A 21595-nucleotide genomic window follows, 5' to 3' on the forward strand; every position below is an offset into this window, starting at 1 on the left:
TGCAGGTGACGAAACATTAATATTCTCTGCATGGATCGTGGTAGCATGCAGAAAGGTTGTGCAGTGAATCTAAATGCAAATGGTGTGGATGAAGCAAAACCAACAGAAACATGGTTTCTGTTCTTATGCATCTGATATGATATGATATGGCATTTGTAACGCGCCTATACACAAGTGTTTCATTTCTGCATCCTTTACCCCAAGTTGAGACTGAGGGGGTGAGCAGGCAAGAAACATAAATAACTGCTAACACCGGATGTGACTCCTGGCTATGATTGCTGTTTCTATGTTCGGAACAATTTTTGTCACAGAGCCATAAGTTTCGAAATGTGGCATTCATTTGTTTTAATGATTTTATAAAACATTTCGACAAGCATTTGTTCAAATTAACATTTTATGTACTACAAGATATATAAACTTCTACACACATGTTTAAACTGTTTTTAAAAAAATCACTTGAACTTTGAGAAAACCTGATAAATGAACTGTATTTCACAATAGTTTCAAACTTTAATGGTCTTCACAGTAAATGACTCAATGCCGTGTTAGGGTGGAATTTCAGAACCGACTCTGTGAGGGGATTCTAAGAGGCCATCCTAGTACCAAAGGCTTTTCACCTTTTGTCTTTCCATAGATGCAATGAAACTTGTGCTTGCGCCTACAGCCCAAAAAGCAGGATGGATTTTCACAAAATTTGTGGCAGGAGTGGCGGCTTTGTCCCGAAAGCGTGCTTTTGGAAATTTGGTGTAAATCCATCCAGTAGTTTTTTTTTTTAAATGACCAAAAAGTATGTCAAACAAAATTAGTGATATCTGGGTCCAGTCCGCAGACTCACTTTCCTGTTTGGTCCCCGGACGGACCTCTGATTGGTCCAGGGGCTCAGATGAAGTCTGCAAACATTGGATGCATCTGCTGATTGGATGCTGAAAAGTGTTAAATGCGTCCCATTTTTGGAAAAGTTGGCAATGTTGGATTTGCGGACATCCCCCAGTGCCTGCGAACATCGCAGTTAAAACATATTAAAAAACACAACATTGCACTTTTCAAACTTATAAAACAATCTTTGGGGAGATGAGGAGTGATGAGGATGGGATGGAATATGGCATTAAAAAGCCAAAAAAAACAGGAGTTTTTCTTCCCTGATGTCCGCGAACAGGCCAGGTCAGTCCTGTGACAGTCCTGTGATGTCCTCGAACATCTTAGATATTCAGGGGCATCTATGCTTATTTTTGCATTACAAGGTTGGTGAAAAGAAGTTTTTGGATGCCTTATATCTTTTGCGCCACTCAATTAAACTACATGGAATTTTGGAATTCCATTCTAGACCTGATTCAGAATGGTTTTGTCAAGAGGGAGCAAAATTAGAGGGGTGTCTCAAAATATTGTGAAATGTGGTGCCATTTGACGAACGTGCACACACTTTTACATTTTTTTTTAGATCTAGATATGAATGTTTTTGCAAAGTTGTGTGTTATTTTGGTAAGAGGGGCAACATATTTTAAAGGCTTATAAATGTGGTGCTATTTGACGAATCTGCACAAAAAAATGCAAAAAAGATTTTAGATCTAGATATACCTGTTTTTGCACAGTTTGCTGGGATTTTGTCAAGAGGGGACTAAATTAGAAGGGGGTCTCAACATCTTTAGATGGCTTATAACTTTGTTGCCATTTGACGAATGTGGACAAACGTTTTCAGAAAGATTATCTACTCAACTATGAATGTTTGTGCCAAGACTGAATGGATGTTGTCAAATGGGGGCTAAGTTATATGACTATTGTATGTATGAACATTTTGACACTTTTGAAAAAATGAAACATGGATGGTTTTTCAGCAAACTTGTGTATGGAGCATTGGCAAAGACCTGAAAGCATGGTTTTGTAAATGTGTCCGTGTTTTATTTTTTGACAAGTGGCATAATGTAGGTACAAAAAATAGTGATATACCTATGGTGACAGAGGTATAGCCTGTGTACATTGGCCAGATTGTCTGAGTCATAGTAGAAGTTCATGTCCCGGACAATCTGGCTCCTAGCCATGACCATGAGGGACGACCAATGGGGATATTAGCATAACACAAAATGCTAATGGAATTGTTGGAAAATCGTATTGAGTCTATGTACTTATCTGAGAAATGTAAAGTAGATGGAGTCTATAAGACTTTTTTTTAGTTCAATTTTTAACTGTGAAAGGTGGTTCCTAAAGGAACCTTTTTTTGTTGTTTTTTTAATAAATCTTTTTTGCAGGAGATGTTTGAACATAAGTTTGGGAGGGAAATGAGGGGCAGGTGGACAGGGGAAGATTTTGCACGTGTTTTACATCCAAGGTAGGGGGCAGTTTTTCCATGCTCCTTGATGATAGCTTCAAAAGCACTTCAAAATTGCTACCCCTTGCAGAGTGGTGTGTTGCAGTAGTTGGGGAGAACTCCCGGGAATGCCAGAGGGATACTGGAAGTTTGCAGACTTGGAGTGCCAAACACCCTCCCCAGAATACACAGTTTATTACTGCCAAAACCAACAGGGATCGATATAAGAACTCCGGAAAACTCCAGCATATCACACAGTAAATGGTGGGCAGGCTAGTTTTGTCCCCCCCAAATGCATCATTACTCTGTCATCACTTGTGCCACTCTCTAAAAACCTATCGCTACTTGGGATTGGCTGTCAGTGGCATAGTAACAGATATGGGTATAGATGTTATTCTACTGGTTCTCACATGTCAGGTGGTTGGTCTGTCCCTTCCTCAAAATCTTACTTTATACATTGCTGCACAGTAATAGGCTTATAATTGGTTTGTGTCCATTGCTACCCACCCCTAGGGTACTAAACTGTGATTGGCCAGTGCTAGTATTAGGGCCACTAGTTCTGCTGCTTGTGCTGATAATGGGATGGTAGGCATGCACTGGCTACTACCTCGCTTGTCCCATCTTCATTCAGTCTTACTACTGCAGTTCCTGTATGCCTGACCCCATCTGTCTGGTCAATTGTCGAATACCCATCAATGTAGAGCATGTCTCCCCCTCAAGTGCATCCTCCTCTACTTTGCGAGTGTCACTGAACATCTCTTTGTTTGGTGTGCTGTCGTGTGCGTAGTCCCCTACCTGTAGGACATCTACTAAGAATATTGCTGGGTTGACAACTCTGTACCTAAAGATCTTCAGTCCTGGATTCAATAGTATCAGCTCATACCCTGATGCAATTTGTGTTTCAATGTGCTCTCTGGCTTCTGTAGTATCGCAAAGAGGGTGTGCTCCACGTAAAGAGTGGTAGTGCACCCATGGTTATTGCTGTTGACTTTTTCACTGCAAATGCGTCAGCTGCCAAAGTTTGTTTTGCGCTGATAGTGTCCCCTCGTTAATAGGTCGAGTTTCCCACTGTAGTAGGTTATTGCCTTGTAACCCATGCATGTCTTTTGTGTCAGCACTGCATTCATCACTACACCATCAGTGTGTGAGAACAGGAACAATTCCTTTTTGTAGTCTGGTATCCCTAGCAGTGGTGCTGTGCATATTTCATCTTTTAGCATGTCAAATGCCTCAGTCATTTCTGTAGTCCATGTTAGTGTTTTGTTTCCTTTCTGCGCCTCCTTCAGAGTGCCCAGTAGGGGCCTTGTGTATGTGCTGTAGTCAAAGACCCATGCTCTTCCGTAGTTGCATAACCCTAAGAACTGTTGCAATTTTCTCACTGTCGTGGGCTTAGGTGTTTTGCGTAATGTCTCTGCTCTCTCTGGGGTGATCTGTCGGCTATTTTGGGATATTGTCTGTCCAATGACAGCACCTCCTTCTGACAGTACTGTAACTTGTCCTTGTCCACCTTGTATCCATTGTCAGCTAACACAGTCAGCATGTGTACTGAGGACTGCCTACACTGATCTTCTGTCTCACTGCAATCACGTATTGCAAAACTGTGCTTTCCATTTGTATATTGCTCAAGTCCATCTGCATCACTCTATTAAAGATAGATGGTGACTTGCCGTAACCTGGACAAAGTCTTGTATGTTGCCACTTCTGGTGGAAACATACAAGACTTCTGGTTTCTATACATAAAGCTGGTCAAGTCTTGTGAGTCTGGGTGTAGTGGTACTGTTAAGAAGAATTCATTCTTCAAGTCAATGACTGTGAAGCAGGCAGTTTCCGCCGGAATGCTGCACACAATTGTTGCTGCATTTGCAACTAAAAGATATTCTGTTTCTACAATGTGGCTAAGAAGCCTTAAATCCTGTATGAAACGCCATGACCCCCACTTTGCCTTTCTCACATGGGTACACCATGGTGTTGCATGGGGACTCAGATGGTACAAGAATGCCTCCCTCTATCAGTGCTGTGATTGTCTCATAAATGCCCACATCTGCCAACTTAGTTAGTGTGTACTTTTTCACTGGTTTCAGCTTTATCTTCAATCCCCTTATGCTCTTTATCTGTCCCACATCATATGGACTTTTAGTCCATAAGGTGCTGGGTACCTTGGCCAGGTCCTCCTCACAGAATGGGGGTGGTGCTTCCAGCACCATTGCCATCCTCTGTGGTTCACACTTTGCACTTCTCCCCCCTTCCATGCACTTTTTCCCTCCTCCTCTCCCATGCACTTGTGCGTTCTCAATGTCACTGGGCCTAGTAAGATCACTGTTTTGTTCTCCCTGTTCCCCTCCCTTGCCTTGTTGCGCTCTGAAACACTTGTGTACGAGCGCGATAGAAATAAAATATCATTATCAATATCAATACTTCCCTGTAGTGGATCCTTAACCAGTTAGTCACACTCATTTCAAACACCATTTCTATTTCTAGTCTCTCTTCCCTGAATAACTCTTCATCTGTCACTGTGGTACACCTGCACCCTTCTGCCACTGCAATCACTGCTCTCTATGCCCGTCCTGTGTCGACCATCCCATGTACCGCTATCCAATCCTCTCTCACAACCTCTGCCTATATTTCTATTGGAACTATGGTTCCCTCTTCAACGCCCAATGGTAGCTCAGGCCTAAATAGGTATTTGTTTGGAACCCGCCACACCTTCCCTGCAATGCCTGGAAGTCATGCAATAGCAATGTCAATTCTGTACTGGAACATTTCCCCCTCCACAGGCATCCCCCCTCTGCACTGTGCGTCCACAGTAAGCTTAAACAATCTGTCTTACATTGAGCATCTCTAGTCATGGTGTAGAGCACACTAATCCCTTATCTGTGACTGAAATGGTCATGTTCATTCTGCTCATAATGTCTTGTCCCAGTATGTTTACATGTGTCTGTCGAGAGTAAAGTAAAGGTAGATATAGATTGTGATCACCTATAGAAAGTGAAATGTTCTCTGTGAAAGGAACCACTTCCTGAGCTCCAGAGAATCCTTGAGTGTTCATGGCATTACCTGACAATGTAAATGATCCTTCCCTAATGCAGGACATAGTCACCCCTGTGTTAACAAGAAAGGAATACGTTTTGTCGCCTATCGCCACCCCTATGTGACGTTCTTCCACAGGGATGGTGTGATTGACAGGATGGGACACATCAAGCTCGTCTGTGGGCTGTCCAATTGAGGGGGTAAGGACATCCCATTCCCTGTAATCCCATGGTAACTCCTCCCAGGTGTCTGATGGGAACGTTGTCATTGGGTGCCACGTGTGCTGCTGCGTCATTGTTCTCTATCTGTGCCAATTGTTGTGTGTTGCTTCAAACATGTGGTGCTTGTGAATATTGTGGTACCAGTGCTGGCATCTGTGGTACCGGAATTTGTGTTTGTGGTGGTGAACTTGTGCCTGTGGCATCTGCTGATGTGTGCCGTGTATCTGTCCTTGCTGTTGTTGGTTGTGTGTGTAGTAGTTATCCTGATCCCTTGATATGGCTGCTGCTCCTGCACTTCCCAGTTCTGTTGCATCCCCCTATACCTACATACTCTTGAAATATGTCCTAATTGCCCACACGTCCAACACTGTGGTGACTCCCTCCATTGCCCTTGGAAACTCCCCAAAAAATCACAATGACCCTGCTGCATCTGCTGCCTATATTCCTGAAACCCTGCTGAAAAGCATCCTTGGTTATGATGCAGCTGTGTTCCAAACCTGCGCCTGCTCTGTTGGCCCCCCACCTCCTTGGAACCCTTGCTGTGCGCCACCCCACCCCATGAACACTCCCATGGGAGGTGCAAACTGCTGTGGTTGTTGCTGCTGCTGTGGCTGTTGTCCCTGTGGGCTGGGGCTGGTTAATACCACCCCTTCCATCACGTACATTGATAGTTTTTTCTGCACCAATTCTGCTTTGTCTATCTTGCTGTCCACCGCCTTTTTTCTAATCTTCTCCTGCCATAGCCTTCAATGGTGAACTATCATGAGCTGTATTTCTGGCCATCCACTTGCTTCCATTCCTACCAATTTCTTTAGACTTTTCTGGACCGGTTCTGGCAGCCCCTGTACTAGTATTTGATAGATTATTGCAACTTCCACAGGCTCTCGAGTTTCTTGAATCTCTGCAATATACTGTAAGGGGCCGTTGTCTTCCCTCATCTTCCGGGACATAATCGCCCCAATGTCCGAGGTATCTGGGTATTGTGTCCTTAATGTTTGCCACACGGCCGGTCTGCTGTTTGCAAACAGTGAAGCATTGTGTGCTGTGTTTAGTGTTGTCACCCCCGGGAACTCCACCCTTTTCCATATGGCATCAGCAGCATCTCCGAGGATCGCCACTAGTAGTCCATTTACGCAACCCCTGCTATAATATTTCCTGCACTCATCCTCTCCATCTCATGAATCCACTTCCCAGCCCCCGCACTTAATGACGGTAGTTTACACTTCACATTCTCCTTGTCTGCGTGTTTCCATGGTGTATACTGAGGTTGTACCCCTCCCCAAAAAGGGCATCTGTGTGAACCCTTCCTCCCCATGCATGCCTCGATTCAGACTGACTTGCCTGTCCCCTCTCTCGCTCTCAATGCCTGTGCATACATTGATCGGTTCTAATATGGGCACCCAAACACTGTTGTTTTACCTCCTTATTAGCCTTCCCCCAGAGCAATCCATGGCTGTTCCCCCTTCCTTCATCCTGGGAGGTCTCTAAGCCTATCCACGTAGGTAGTGATGTCATGTAGGGTGCGTAAGCCACTCACCAACCATCCCTGATCACTCAAGCTGCCCCCTCCTTTTGAATGTGACCCACATTTTCATGACACCTGCTTGTCTGTCCCTGTCCCTGTTGACTGGGATCAATACTGATCCCTTCTCTCATCCCCACTGTTCCTGTTTTCATTCTCCGACCCTGAACCCATGTTACTACAGAAATCATTTGCAAAGCTCATTCTCCTAAATGTCAAATCTGTATTAGGTTTCATGCTGAGGTCAATGTCCCAAAAGTCGTACCTACTTCCCCCACCCCATGCCCCTAGGCCTGCTCCGTCTCTCTGCTGTGCTCCTGCCTTGTGAGCTTGTACTATCTTGTTCTGTCCGTCTGTCCTCCTTGAGTCTGTCATTGCCCCTGTCTGTCACTCCTTGTGTCTTTAATGCCCTTATTGCTTGCTTGTCCCTCTCCTTGTGCGCTTGTTCCCTTGCTAGTCTAGCCAACTGTAACCTTCTCTGTTCCCTCTCCTCCAACTTGCACTTTTCTCGCTATGCTACTTCCCTTCACCTCTCTATCTCTTCCACTTCCCTTGACCTTCTGTCCCGCTTCTTGCGTTCTGCTCTCTTTGTTTCTTTAAGGCCTCTCTCGATCCTCTCCTCTCTTTCCCTTTCCATGTGCTCCTTTTCCTCCTCCTTCCTTCATTCCCTATCCTCCCTCTCAGCTTCTCTTCTCTCCTCCTCTCTCTTTCCTCCTGTTCTAATTTCTCCTCCCATTCCTTCTCCCTCCTATCTGCCTCGTTCAATATCTCTGCCCAGTCTGATGCCTCGCTGCTCTCCTTCAAACCTTCCATTGCATTTGTCGTCCCTTCTGTTTTCCCTTCCAGATTCAGGAGTATCTGTCCTCCTGTCCACTCCTAAATTGCTGAGCCCCTCTTTTGCACCATTCTGCACTTTGCTGCTTGTCTCTCGCTTGCTAGCCTGCTGCCCTGTACTTTTTGGCCCCTGCTCCTTTGTATATGGTGATGGCTTAAATGTGGGATTTGAGTACCTCTCTGCTGCTCTCAATTCCCATAAAGGGTACATCTCGTGCTCATCATCTGTGTCATTGGATGCTACACTTGGAGGGACATGCGGAGGAGCAGAGGGATGAGCCCCAGGCTCCTTCACCTCCTGCTGACTCAGCATCCACTGACAAGTCGCTGCATCTCCTCACCCTCCTCAAACATGTGCCACAACTCGAATACGGCTATGCATTTTGTTAACTTCTTCCCCTTATAGGCACCCTGTATGTGTGTCAATAGTGATTACTGCACATCGTTGGTCAAACTTCTGCATTGTGGACACGGTTTAGTTAGCTTTCCCTCAGTACTTTTGGACCATTCTATGCTATATTTACAAATCTTCTCCCTATAGGGTGAGAGTGTCTTACAAAAGTGCCGAAGGGGATTGTCCCCTGCTCACTTCCCTTGGTACATCTCCCGTGCCTTTACCTGACCTCAAATCAAGGGTTTTGACAGTCTACTGTTTGGGGAAGAATGTACACTATAATGACAATACATTTTAGTTTCTTCAAGCCTCTCTGGCTCCACAACTTATCAGATGTGCTCTACCCACCACTCCTCCTTCACAACAACTGCCTCCACAGGCACACCCACAATCTTGCAAATGTGCCTCCAGCACATTGCCACTTGTTTACCTTGTCTGCCAATCTCAATCATTGTCTCATGCTATCTGTGTCCTATGTGCAAACCTACGAGTGGCATTACCAATCTATTGACCAAGGTAGGGCAATAAAAAAAAAAAGAAACTTGCATACACTGATATATCCTGTTACTTCCAAAGCACACAAAAACCCCACAGCTGTCTTCCCGCCTCCAGGTAGATTATACCAATATTCTCTTGTGATCGAACTGTACCCACTGTGTCGCCTAGCATGGAAAACATCTCACTCTAGGAGACTTAATCAGTTGATTCACCTTCCGCAATCTAGGATGGTTTCTTTGTTAATCCTTACAGGGATACTGTCATCTATGACCCGAGCTCAAATGCCCAACCAACAGGAAAACCACAATTTACATATCTTCTGTCATCTGTGTCCTCGAGTTAATAGTTTAGGTTATTCAACAGAACCGTTTACCTCTAATACCAAATGTGCCCTAAATGTAGAAAAAGGATATCTACCTCCGCTCCTGTCCCTACTAACGTTGACAATGCTATACAATACCTTGACAATACTCAACGGTACTAAACAGTACTCCACAATACTCAATACCCTTCCTCACACCCGGAGTTGCCGTTAGAGTGGGTCAATACTTATTTTCCGTGGTCTACTGGCACTGCTTGGCTCACACAGAAGGTGCTCACTTCCCCGTCCTGGTCTGCCTGGACTCCTCACTGACTTTCGGCCAGGATGATTTCTAAATGGCTCCTGACGGCTTTCCACAGGCACGCATTTTCCTGCAGCCTCTCAGGTTCTGTGGCGGAGGAGACAACCTGGTGCCGGGCTGGCGCAGCCAACCATCCACTCTGCTAACAACTTTTTGGGGAGAACTCCCAGTTATGCTAGAGGGATACTGGAATTTCACACACTTGGAGGGCCCAACACCCTCCCCCAGAATACACAGAGGAATCAGCCAATGACAAGTTCAAACTGGGGTTTATTTCAGCCTAAACCAACAGGTATCGATAAAAGAACTAAGGAAAATTCCAGCATGTCACACAGTAAAGGGTGCGCAGGCATGTTATGTCCACACAAATACATCATTACTCTCTCAAAAACCTATCGCTACTTGAGGTTAGCCGTCAGGAGCATAGTAACCTGCACGGGTACCTATAGATGTTATTCTACTGGCTCTCACATGTCAGGTACGGTCTCAGCTGTGTTCACCTTTTCAAGTTGATGTGAACGATTATGTGTCTGCATTGTAACTTGTGTACACCACCTTGCCAATGAGACCATGTCCCGTTCAGTGGGACACTTGTAACATATTTTGTTGCATTCTGTATCTGGCTGCCTGGGAGCGGTTTTCTTTTCCCATCGCTGATCACTGTCCATTGTCTGCTTCGCCACACCACGTGTTTAGAGACCACAAATTTGAGCTCTGTAGCTCTGAATTATGAGGATTTATTCCATGTCTCTGCAGCTGGTCCCTTTGTCATCTGGGGATTGGAATGTCTTCCATATCTCTTGTCTTTGGCTGTGGGCATCGTCTCACTCTTCTTGCTCCCTGTGCAGCCTGAAACAGTTTAGCTCATCTCCTGGTCTGTGGCCTGACACCTTCTCTACTTTCCCTACAAACATTAATGTGGTTTCTACATGGTACACGCTATACTATATTCTACATAGGTTAGTCAAACTTGGCTCCGTCAGGTCTCATAGGTGCTCCTGCAGTTCCATGGGGTTATTCACATTTAAGCATCTGCAAGCCTTGCTCAGGATCTCTTGTGCCTTGCAGGTTCTACGTTACTGCATTTGGCTAATGAAACAATTATAAAGCAATGACAATATGCATATTTATCTGTCCTCTAGCTATAGAACTGTAATCTCATGTTCTTGATGTATTCAAGTGTGTGTTTGTGTCACAAAGTGCGGATGGCAGGTGTGTTTCATGTCTAACGCTGCTATGTCGTGGTATCTCTAATGACATCAGCAACATGGCTTCTCTGTGCTTAGTCCAGGCTGTCCATATAGGTGTCTCTGACCATGCCATGCGCCTCCTCATTCATGCATGGATATACCCCATGGTCTGTAGGGCTGGCTGAGGGGAAACCTCTCAATGTATTTATCGATCATTGGTCTGTTAGGAATTCATCAGAATAGGATGGACAATTGCAGTGTTTTCTGGCCTTTCGTCTCATCATGAATCTAGTAGGAGGAGGAGGGGGTGGTGGCAGGATCCAGACTCCCTCTCCACAGTATAGACAGAGGACTGTTGTCTTCAAAAGATATGGATTAACAGTCTCTTTTATCACTGGCAAGGTGGCTGGTCGGATTGTTTGTTCAACAGAGGTAGGCTCTGTGGTTACAGTATTGATTGAGGAAGATGAGGTGGAGGAAGACAGCCTACTACTTGCCAAGAAAGGAACAACATTTCTGAGAGCATTGCAGAGTTTCAATGGTGTGTGGTGGTGCATGGAGGTGGTCCTGTAGGAGTACTGTCCAGGTAGTCTGTGACTGAGTACAACGTTGCACTCAGTGCATTTCACTTTGGTGATTTTTGCCTTTGGTACATTCCCAACAGTGGTAAAGAACTGCCACACACATGATTTTCTCTGGGTGCTAGAGGTAGGCACTTACTCTACCTCATCTTCTTGGTCCTCTTCATTGTCTTTGAAAGTACTGTGCTTTTTTTGGTGTGTAGGTCCTCCAGCTTGTGACAGTGGTGGTGGCTCTTGGGGATGAGGAATGGTAATAGCTGATGCCATTTTTAAGATGAATAGCAATTTTGGAAATATTCTTCCAGGTACGTGCACTGTGCCAGATTGTTAGTGGATAATGAGTAAGAATGGCTGTAGGAGCTTTGCATGGGTAACTTCTGAGCTTGAAAATTCCTAGATCAGAAGAAAATACAGTTCCAAACTGTCTGTGAAGCATGGACCTGTTCGTGAAATGCAGACGCGTTCATGGACATGTCATCATGCCGTGCGCAAACACGTGGTCACGTGACGCTGCCCGAAAAGATCTGCGATCACACCAGCCGTTCGCGGATGTCGACAAACACAGAAAAAGTTGCAAAATGTGTATAGAAGTGTTAAAAATTATGCTAGAAGGTGGGGAATGGCAGTGTTTTAAGTTGAAACTTTGTAAATTGGACAAAACAAAGCTATATTGGGAGAAGTATGATATTAGTTAGTTGTAGGAAACTAAGGGTGCACTGGTAAAAACCTATGAAATTCACTGACAAAACATTGTTTAAGGGACATTATGGTTAAGTTGTAATAATAAAAAGCAATGAAATTCAATGAAAAAACGTTGTTAAAGCGACATTATGGTTACAAGTAAAACCGAAACCCCTCTGAAATTTGCCAGTTATGGTAAGCTAAGCAACCATAGTTCGTGCCACCACCGTGCACTTCTAAGACTAACACCCAGGACATGAAAGATGACATCCCAAATGTCATTGATGACATCACTGATAACATCACATATTACATTCATGTTAATAAACAGTCCCTACAAGAGGTCGAGTTTATAATTTTGGAAACAATATATTAGCGGTGATTGGGAGAACTATCATGAACTACTTAAAGTATTAAAGAATGTACTCATGCAAAAAAATCATTATATTTTAGTGTTGTAGTAGAGGAACCTAATCACACATGCATATAGGCAATGGTTGCAGCATGCACCATAAAAGTACAATATTTTTAATCTGGTAATTTCTAATTGTAAAATAATAAGTGCTACCTTATGAGAGTTTTGAGAAATGTTAAACATGGAATAAATAGGTAACAATTGAAAACTTACCACACACGTGTGTTAGTAGAAAGACTACTTATAAAAATACACAATGCATACACATTAGATGCACATACAGGGAAAGTAAAGTACGGAAGAAAGAAACAACAGCAACAACAAATGACAATAACATTAGAGTTAATCATATGTACACAAATTAATTGTGTGTTTGAGGTGTGGTTATTGCCCCATGTATGTGGACTATGATCTCATATTAAAATCTAAGGAAACTACTTTTAGAACATATAAACAGGTTGATGTTTAGATAGATAGCCCCTTTTAAAATTTGGAAATTCCCATTGTCAGTAAAACAAAAAACTAGCCTAATCATGTCAGTAAAGAAAAACAAGTGGTCCAGATATGTGATGTCATCAGTGGTGTCATCAATGACATATGTGATATCATCTTTCATGTCCTGGGTGTTAGTCTTAGCAGTGCACAGATGTGTGCGAGTTATGGTTGCTTAGCTTACCATAACAGGCACATTTCAGAGGTTTTTCGGTTTTACTTGTAACAATAATGCCCCTTATTTTAATATTAATAACATGTAAGTCTGCTTTTACATGCTTACAATTTCTGGCGATGTATGTAATGATGCCCAGAAACAATTGACAAGTAAACAAGTACATAAAAGTATTCATATTTTAACTTGCAGAACCTTTAAATGGTATTTTTCAAAAAAGCTATTATATATAAATGATTGGAATATGTTTAATGTAATTTATTCAAAGAAGTATATCTGGGTCACTGGTCAAATTCACAGGAGCTTATCAGAGTAATAAAGGGCACCATAACACTAAAATGAAACAAAATATGAAAACATGACATAAAATAAATGCATATTATAATAAAACTGACATCATGCTAAAAAAAAATGAAGGGGGAAATAAATACATCAATATATAAATACACACATTAAATGAGAAAATCTCTTTCGAACCCACAAAGTGTCATTTAGTTACAAGATTACAATTGGCAAGGGTGAATTAAACTGAAAAACACAAGGGTAAAGCATGGTTAAATATAAATGCAATGAAAGAGGAGGTGTAGGACTAAAGAGGGCTATCTGGGGGAGGAAGCAACACCCACATAAAAGTAAATGGAATGCATAGAGCAAAAACACAATATCAAGTTAATATTTTCGGCTAACATGTATTTGGCAACAAAAACCTAGACCATAACAGACGCACATAAGAAAAAGTGTTTCAGCATCAAAAACATGACATACCCTCCCTGTCCCTCCCACTTCCTGTCTGTGGACTTCCTCGACGTTGAATGCACTAAGCCTAGCAGGTTTGTCAGTCCTTTCCTCCCTATGTCTCCCATCCTTAGCTTGGTTGTGCCTGATATAATCTTGCATAGGTGCATAGAAAAAACATTTTTGTTTCTGTATGTCCTTATCCTCTCACCCCTTCTCTCCCCACTCTTTGTTACGCACTTATACCAGTAGAAATGCCTCTGGCCTAATATGCTAGTGTGCTAGTTATTGTTGTTAGATCATTTGGAATCTTCAAGGCCTAAGAATGACTACTTGATCCCTTCTCGCCTTGAAGCACTTTGAAGCACTTCACTTTGTGTATAAACGCTTTAAAAATAAACAATTACAATAGCCCAGCATGACATAACATACATGTCATAGCAAAAATAATAAAACATAGCATTTCAAAGTGTGGCATAGCCTAGAGAGGATAGTATAGGCACGAGTGTGGCTGGAGAGTGTGGTTTTCCGTGGAGAGTGGAGCTGTTTTCTGTGGCTGCTAATTTCTTGGAGGAGGGGCCGCAACTTGTTCACTACAAAAACGTATCCCAGCGCGATAGTGCGGCGTGGAAGTGCCGCTGGAGAGTGTGGTTTTCCGTGGATCGCTGTGGTGTGAAGGCTGGGAATATGCAGCTTACTTGTACTTCTCCTGGTCATATGGATTCTAAACTATAGGTTACTTAAGGATCTTTCAAAAGGGGCAAGCAATCCGTTTATATTATTGGAAGGGATTAGTGAATTCATTCTTGGTATATATAACATGCGTATGGAGAATACTTATCTCTGCCCACTCTTGTGCTCTCGCGCATTCATTATATGTACTTAGACGTATGGACTGCCTAAAAAGTCGCATTTTTTGCTGAATTTCGATATTATCTACAAGTGGGCCTCATTAGACTTTGAGCGGTCTGTGATGTTTTGTTAATACAACCATATAAAGCAGTGACTGTGGGTCTTACTGGACTTTGAGCTGCTTTAGATGTTTTGGCAATTTGTCCATTTAAAGAAGTGACTGCTGGTGTTACCGGCCTTTGTGCTGCTTGAGAAGTTTTGGCTATTTGTCCATTTAATGTAAATGACTGCAGGTCTTACTGGCCTTTCAGCTGCTTGTGGAACTTTGTTAACACCATCATCTAATAGTTCTTTGAGCTGCTTCAGCTTTTAAAGAATATTATAAATAAATACATATTGTTGGGTGCTTGTGTAAAATGCCTGGTAAAATGAGCCTAAGACATGGAAAACAGAAGACTGCTGCAAAAATGATAAACCTTGAAAAACCCCATCATGTGCAGAGTGAACAGCAACTATAGGTTTGGAAAATACATCAACACCTGAATTGACACAAATGGACAAAATAACTGATTTTTTGAAAGGTCCGACCACAATAATTGATGTCCATCCAATACCGGAAGCATGCGGAAATATGAATAGTGCTTTAGCATGCACCACGGCAGAATTTGATAATAATAATTCTTTGTTGAATTTGTGTTATTGCCTTCACAGTGATATTATACATTCTGTAATTGGACGGGATAGTACTGATACGGCTGTAAATACGAATTAAAAAACAGTTATTGAGGTTAGTCTATCGACTATATCCTCTCTGAGACTTTCTTGTTCACCTCGGCTCTTGGGGATTATGGACGAAAATCCTAAAATATCAAATATCTTGCTGGATTTCATTGAAGTTGTCAGTAGCCAAGTGAATGTAGATAGTATGGATAATGAAAGATTCAAAGAGCAGGATGCACATAATCTGGCTACAAGTTTTGCATTAAAGATCTTGTAGAAACCAACACATAACATCCTTTGCCATGTCCAAAATAATTCAAATTGCTTGGCTAAATTATCCCAACAAAAAAGGGCCTTTTCAGATAATGGAGCTAGTTTGCCTCCATCTCAGACTATCTCTACCTCTAATGGTATACTGCCCAGTGATGTCCTACCAGTAAACCATTCTGAAGTAATGGAGTCAACAAAGGTAGAGATTTTCGTGGGAATTGATGAGGAAGATGATGGTCTGCCATTATCAAGAAGGGTAAAACGAAGAATTAAGAACATGAACTATAAAGCAGTAACTAAATAATGGGAGGTGGTTGAAAATAATGCTTAGCAAACCAAGGATGAGACAAATAAGAACCAGTCTTACTCCAAAAGATCTACGAAAAGAGCGTCGAGAAGTGCTAAAAGAGCAGATACAAAATAAGTACTTTAACAAATTGGCTAATTGGATCTAAGAACCCAAAGGAAAAATAGGGTTAGTGCATAACAAAGTAATACATTCCCTTGATCAAAGTGTTATAGATGCTACTGAAACATCTTTTGAAACAACTATTGCAACTACTGTTGCTAGCATCCACTTGAATAGAGCCAAGCGGAAACAGAAAAATAAAATTGTGTCTATTGTTAATAAAGATACAAATCAAACAAATGTGATAGAGTGATTTTTGTCACAGGCTGCAGTTGCTCTTCCCCTTACGGAGTACACTATTGTGAGCCTGTTTGAGGGCACAAAGCAGTCGATGACTAGAAGTTGACTACTTAAAATCCTTATCAATCCTCTCCCCCTAAGAGTTATAAAAGGTAGTGACAGTTGCTTTGTTGAGCAATTGGATCAATGACCTTGTTAAATAATTAAGGTACATTGCTCCTCTGCTGAAGTAGTTAGTTTAATAAGGGCAAACTCATAATCTCTCCTTAATAGGGGATATTAATTAGATTGTGAGTTGAATAGAAAACGCCTTGCAAATGACCAGAGAAATATAAAGAAAGTGGAAAGTAAAACGACTGGGATTCTCGAGAAAATAGAGGAAATGAAACCATCGGCACAGGGCTGTGACCCAGATATCAAATCTCACTGTGACTGGTAATGCTCTTTTTAGCACCAATCATGACAAAACCTTGATCTAGTATATTGATTAAATATTGGAACACCAGAGGACACCTACATTTATTTAGATCAGATGGCTCATGCAAAGACCTCTCTAAGGCTGAAAAAGGTCACTCTTATGGTGGCCTGGCTTTTTAAGTAGTGAATAATGAGCGATCAGAAGAGTTCTTTGATATAGAGAATGACAGGCATGTTATTGCAATTGAAGTGCAAATTGAAACTAATCATAAGCTGCTTTTGATAAACATTTATGCCCTCCTGGTGGTTCTTTTACTATGGACATTCAACTTAAAGTATTCAAATGGTTGGTAACGAAGTCAGTAACTGACAGGGACATGGATGTTATTATCTGTGATAATCTCAATGCTAACTGTTCAATAACTAAAGCCAAAAATACATTGATAACTAGTGCCCCTGAATTTCATCATAGAAATGCCCAGAAAAAGAATGCCAAAAGGTCGATTAACTTCTTTGAAAATCTTGACTTGCTAATTTTAAATGGTGCGGTTAAAGGTATAGTGGTAATAGATCTTCCATTCTAGATGCTATCCATGTATGTGAAAAGCTGTTCCAGTGGGCTATTGAATTGCAAATACTATTTGTTGGATTCAGTCATCATGTCATACTCACTTTCAGATATTAACTTCCTTTTGTTCTGCATACTCAAGTTGATAAAGTTGGCTCAGTGAATGTTACCACTAGTGGAAATAGGCTTGGGTGGACTGATAGAAATCTTGACAAAGTGAGAAAGTTGGCTAATGATGTGCATGGTGTGTATCACCACATGGGCAGTGTGAATGATATTGTATGTTGGCTATCCTATCACATACATAACTTTATGCCACTGGGGGATTGCCAATTTCTTAAGGAGGGACAAAATGTTGGGGTGTCTCATGACAAAGTCATATGAGTAGGAAAAAAAGATGCGCCAAGAATTGCGAAGGATTAACAAATCTGATCTTCCATCAGCTAATAAACAGCTGATGAAATGTTAAGTGAAAAATGGGTACATCATCTGGCAGAAAAGTTATAGGATGTCTGCCAGCAATGTTGCTTGGCAAAGTATGGTCAAGGTACAGGCCTCCGGAAACAGTAAGAAATTATGAGCCATGTTTAAGTCATCTGGAAATAAAGGTAATAATGAGGTTATTTGTAGTATTAACAAAACCTCATGGAAAGAATATCTGATTGAGACATTTTCAGCTAGTGCCTGTGTTGGAACAGAAATTAGTATATCCTAACCCCATATGAAGTGATGTAGTGTATAGGGGGGAGAAAACTGAACCAATAAACACAGTATGGAAGCAATGTAGCGCCAACAGTAGATGTGCGGCACTATAAAACACATAGAGCGAAACTCCATTTTGTAGAAGGCCAAGAAGTGGACGTGTGTACGATCGCGCTACACTCAACACAATCCATGAACCCAGTTCACTATGCCCAACCTCATTAAGGCAAAATGTTATGATATGATATGATAGGTTATTTATAACACGCTTAATACCCAGAGGTTTCTAAGCATGGACCCAGGGATTAAACCTGTGTTGCTCTGTGTCGTCTTGCTTCCAAATTGAGCACTTTGCCACTCAGCTATCCTCCCAAATGAATCCGCACAGCCCCTTCTCACAGGAGTTCACTTCCCCCTTGTCCCTTCACTGTTGCAAACATTTAGTTTCTTTCAGAGGAATGCAGCCTGCAAGAGCGTGAGACAACACCAGGCTCTGCGCAACATCCATTAATCTCCACTAAATTGCCAATAGGCCTCTAACCCCCACCCTGCGACTGCAAATGTCAGGCCCACACCACTGATTTGACCCCCACACCTCTGCATTCCATGATAAGCAAGCAACCCTCCTACCTTAACACAAATAAAGTGTTCATAAAAGATCCAAGCATGTGGGACTGTATGTCTTCCAACATAAAACACAGCCTTTGTAACACGAGGTCAGGGAGGGATACATTAAAGATCAAACCCATGGTGGAGACCTTGAGTGTAGGAAGTGCGGTATCAATGAAACCCTGAATGTGGGGGTCAGCTTGACTATATTTTATCCTCCCTTCCCCCTGGCAACACTCTCCTTGCCATCCAGGTGCATGCCACAGTGATGGAATAGGGAGTTTAGCGTGTTTACTCAGATGTAACAATGTATTGTACAAGCAACTTGACCTTCACCCAAGACTGAGATGAGCCGAGCTGACCCACGTGGAGACTGATCGATGGCAACAGAACTAACCAATTGTAGCCTGGCATCCCCTATGGAGCAGGCCCATCTATAAGCGCCTATCAATCAGTAGCATCAGTTCTTACTGTATATGATGACAATACATGGCTTTTTAAGCTTCTGCTTGTCCTTAGATAGAGTGCTTTGTTATCCTTGCAACGCCATTTCCTGGCCTTTTTCCCTACAGGGTTGTCTTTATTCTGGAGTGTACATAAAAAGGAACTTGCCTTCCCCTGTTATGTGAACAACAACAAAATCATCCATGGAAATTGAATTTGAACTAGAAGATCTGGTAATATAATTAAAAGTCTGAAATCTTCTCGAGCGACCGGAACTGATGGTGTGTGCAATTTAATATTAAAAACAAACCCAATATCATGGTCAGACATTCTTAAGACCTTAGTTGAAAAAATAACATCTAGTGGAAAGATCCTGGACTCTTGGCAAATACCTCACCTTATTCCTGTGCATATGAAAGCACAGCGAGATATACCAGCAGATTATCGATTCTTAGCACGTACAGATGTGTCCAGTAAGATTGTCTGCTCTGTAATGCTTAGAGAAATCAATAACTGGGCTAAAACTGAAAACATCCTCTGTAGCTTTGAGACTGGCTTGAGCAGCGAGTGTTCAACAAATATGAATATGTTGGTTGTTGTGAATACCCTCCTGGAGCAGTCGAAGATGAAATAGTCATTACCTCTGTGAAGCTGTTTTTGGACTTTATCCTGCTTTTGATATAGTCGACAGGTCAAAACTGTGGTCAAATTGGAGAGGCTGGGTATGCCTACACATCTGCTCTATGCTTGTAAGCTGATATATGAGGAGACTAAGCGAGAATCAGGCTGAGCAATTTGGGTGAATTGTCTGAATAGATACCAGTTAGGAGGGGAGACAGTCAGGGATGTGTTCTGGCTCCTCTAGTTTACATGTATATAGAAAGAAAAATTATGCATGTTTATGAAAATTCGCTGCAAGTCGCACTGGCACTATGGTGAAGGTGCACTATTGAAATCACTTAAGAATTGTGCAGAAAAATGGGATTGGTCAAATATCCACAATAAAGTGCCTATAATGCAACCTCTTTAAAAGGCCAGAATATTATATAAACCTGGTTCCCTCTCCTATAATTCAAAGAATTTCTATATCACTTCGATTTTATAGGTTGGAGGTTTCAGATGTCAAAGGTGCATGGTTAGGTCTTCTAAATGAAAAACGTACATGCAGATTGTGTAAAGATGAACAGCGAGCAGAAACTATTTGTCATGTTGTAACATCATGCCCTGCAATTAAGTCCTTATATGCACAATATTTCAGTAGGCATGTCGAAAATTTAGAGGAAATCATAAGCAACCTATTTTGGCTGAAATGTGTCTCAGGTTATAGCAGGTGCCTGTTGATAGCAGTGGTTCAGATTTGGAGATCGGTAGAAAGGCAATTGTTTAATATAGAATAGGTCGGATGATTTTATGAACACATCTACCTGTGTTCTGGGTACAATAAGTATTGATAACAGTGTATGGATTTTTCATGATGATTTTTGGCGTAATTAATTCATAATATTGTGTTGTATTGCATGGTATGTTTGGAGTGCATTGTATTATTGCATTGATGCACTGTATTTATGAACTATATTGTATTAACGTGTTGTATTTTTCTTTTTGATAAATTTGTGTCAAAGTTTATAAGGACTATATACACAATAAAAAATCAAAAGTATAGGTAACATAGAACAACCATATTGTGAAAGCACACCATAGTGTAGCAAACTAGGTACATGCGAATGAAACCTAGCAGAGCACCAATGTGTCCTAAATAGGATATTAGGGAATACAAACACATACGCACCAGCACTCAGGAGTCTGACTGGCAGAATAAGAATGATGAGCCGCAGTGGAGTGTAGACCCAGATACCCAAGGCAAGATGACTCCACCCTAAACAACTGTAGTACATTCCACTCTGAGGAAACTTGCACTTTCTTTTCATAAGGCGGTGCTATGTTTTGACTGTCTGCAAGACACATTTGTACCCTTTGCACTCTAAAACAACAGCATGTTAGGAACTCAGGCATGTCTAATAAGTTGAATGAAACAGCAGCTTCCAGAATATAGATATTTCTGGTATTGTATTTATTTTTAAATTTGCTTCATACGGCTTGACACACTGCAGTAGGACACTATTGATAGAATTCATTTATGGGTAGAGATCAAGTATGGGAATATATTCCACTGTAGGGTTCTGAGTGGCATCTTTTATGCAACAAGAGTGGAGCTCGGAGTTGTCTATGATGTCACTTTCTTTTTTTTTTTTGGATTAGTCAAGCAGATCTTTCTTTTATTAAAACATAGAAGCAGCTAAAATTACAAGTCATATTACTAAAACACAGGCTAATCTGAGCCAAGCCCCAGATGATGTCACTTTCAACCCAGAAGTAAAATGCACCCCATAGTTCAAAGCTACCCACCATAAGCGTATGTTGTGTATGGGTCTCCTTGGCGTACTATTCAAACCTCTGATCTGTCCCTATGAACCAGCATTGCCGGAAGTGTATTACAAGTTCTGGAGTGCAGAGGAATTGTGGTAATGTCCCAGTATTTCCAGAACTGCCACTTTACCACCAATATCCAGCACTGCTACATTCTGTACGTGATTGTACAGTGCAGGCTATAACTCTTGCTTTTTTCCACTTTACCTCCAAGAAACGGGGGATTTATCAAAGGTGAAATTAACAT

General features: G+C 41.8%; 1 protein-coding gene across 9 annotated transcripts in view; it reads right to left on the reverse strand.

Moving 5' to 3' along the window:
- LOC138580695 (uncharacterized) overlaps positions 1–21595 on the reverse strand; it is a 583872-nt gene that overhangs the window by 520175 nt on the left and 42102 nt on the right. The gene's annotated exons all lie outside the window — the stretch shown is intronic.

Source organism: Ambystoma mexicanum, chromosome 3p (genome assembly GCF_040938575.1).
Source record: "Ambystoma mexicanum isolate Mex_15411 chromosome 3p, UKY_AmexF1_1, whole genome shotgun sequence".
NCBI classification, from domain to species: domain Eukaryota; kingdom Metazoa; phylum Chordata; class Amphibia; order Caudata; family Ambystomatidae; genus Ambystoma; species Ambystoma mexicanum.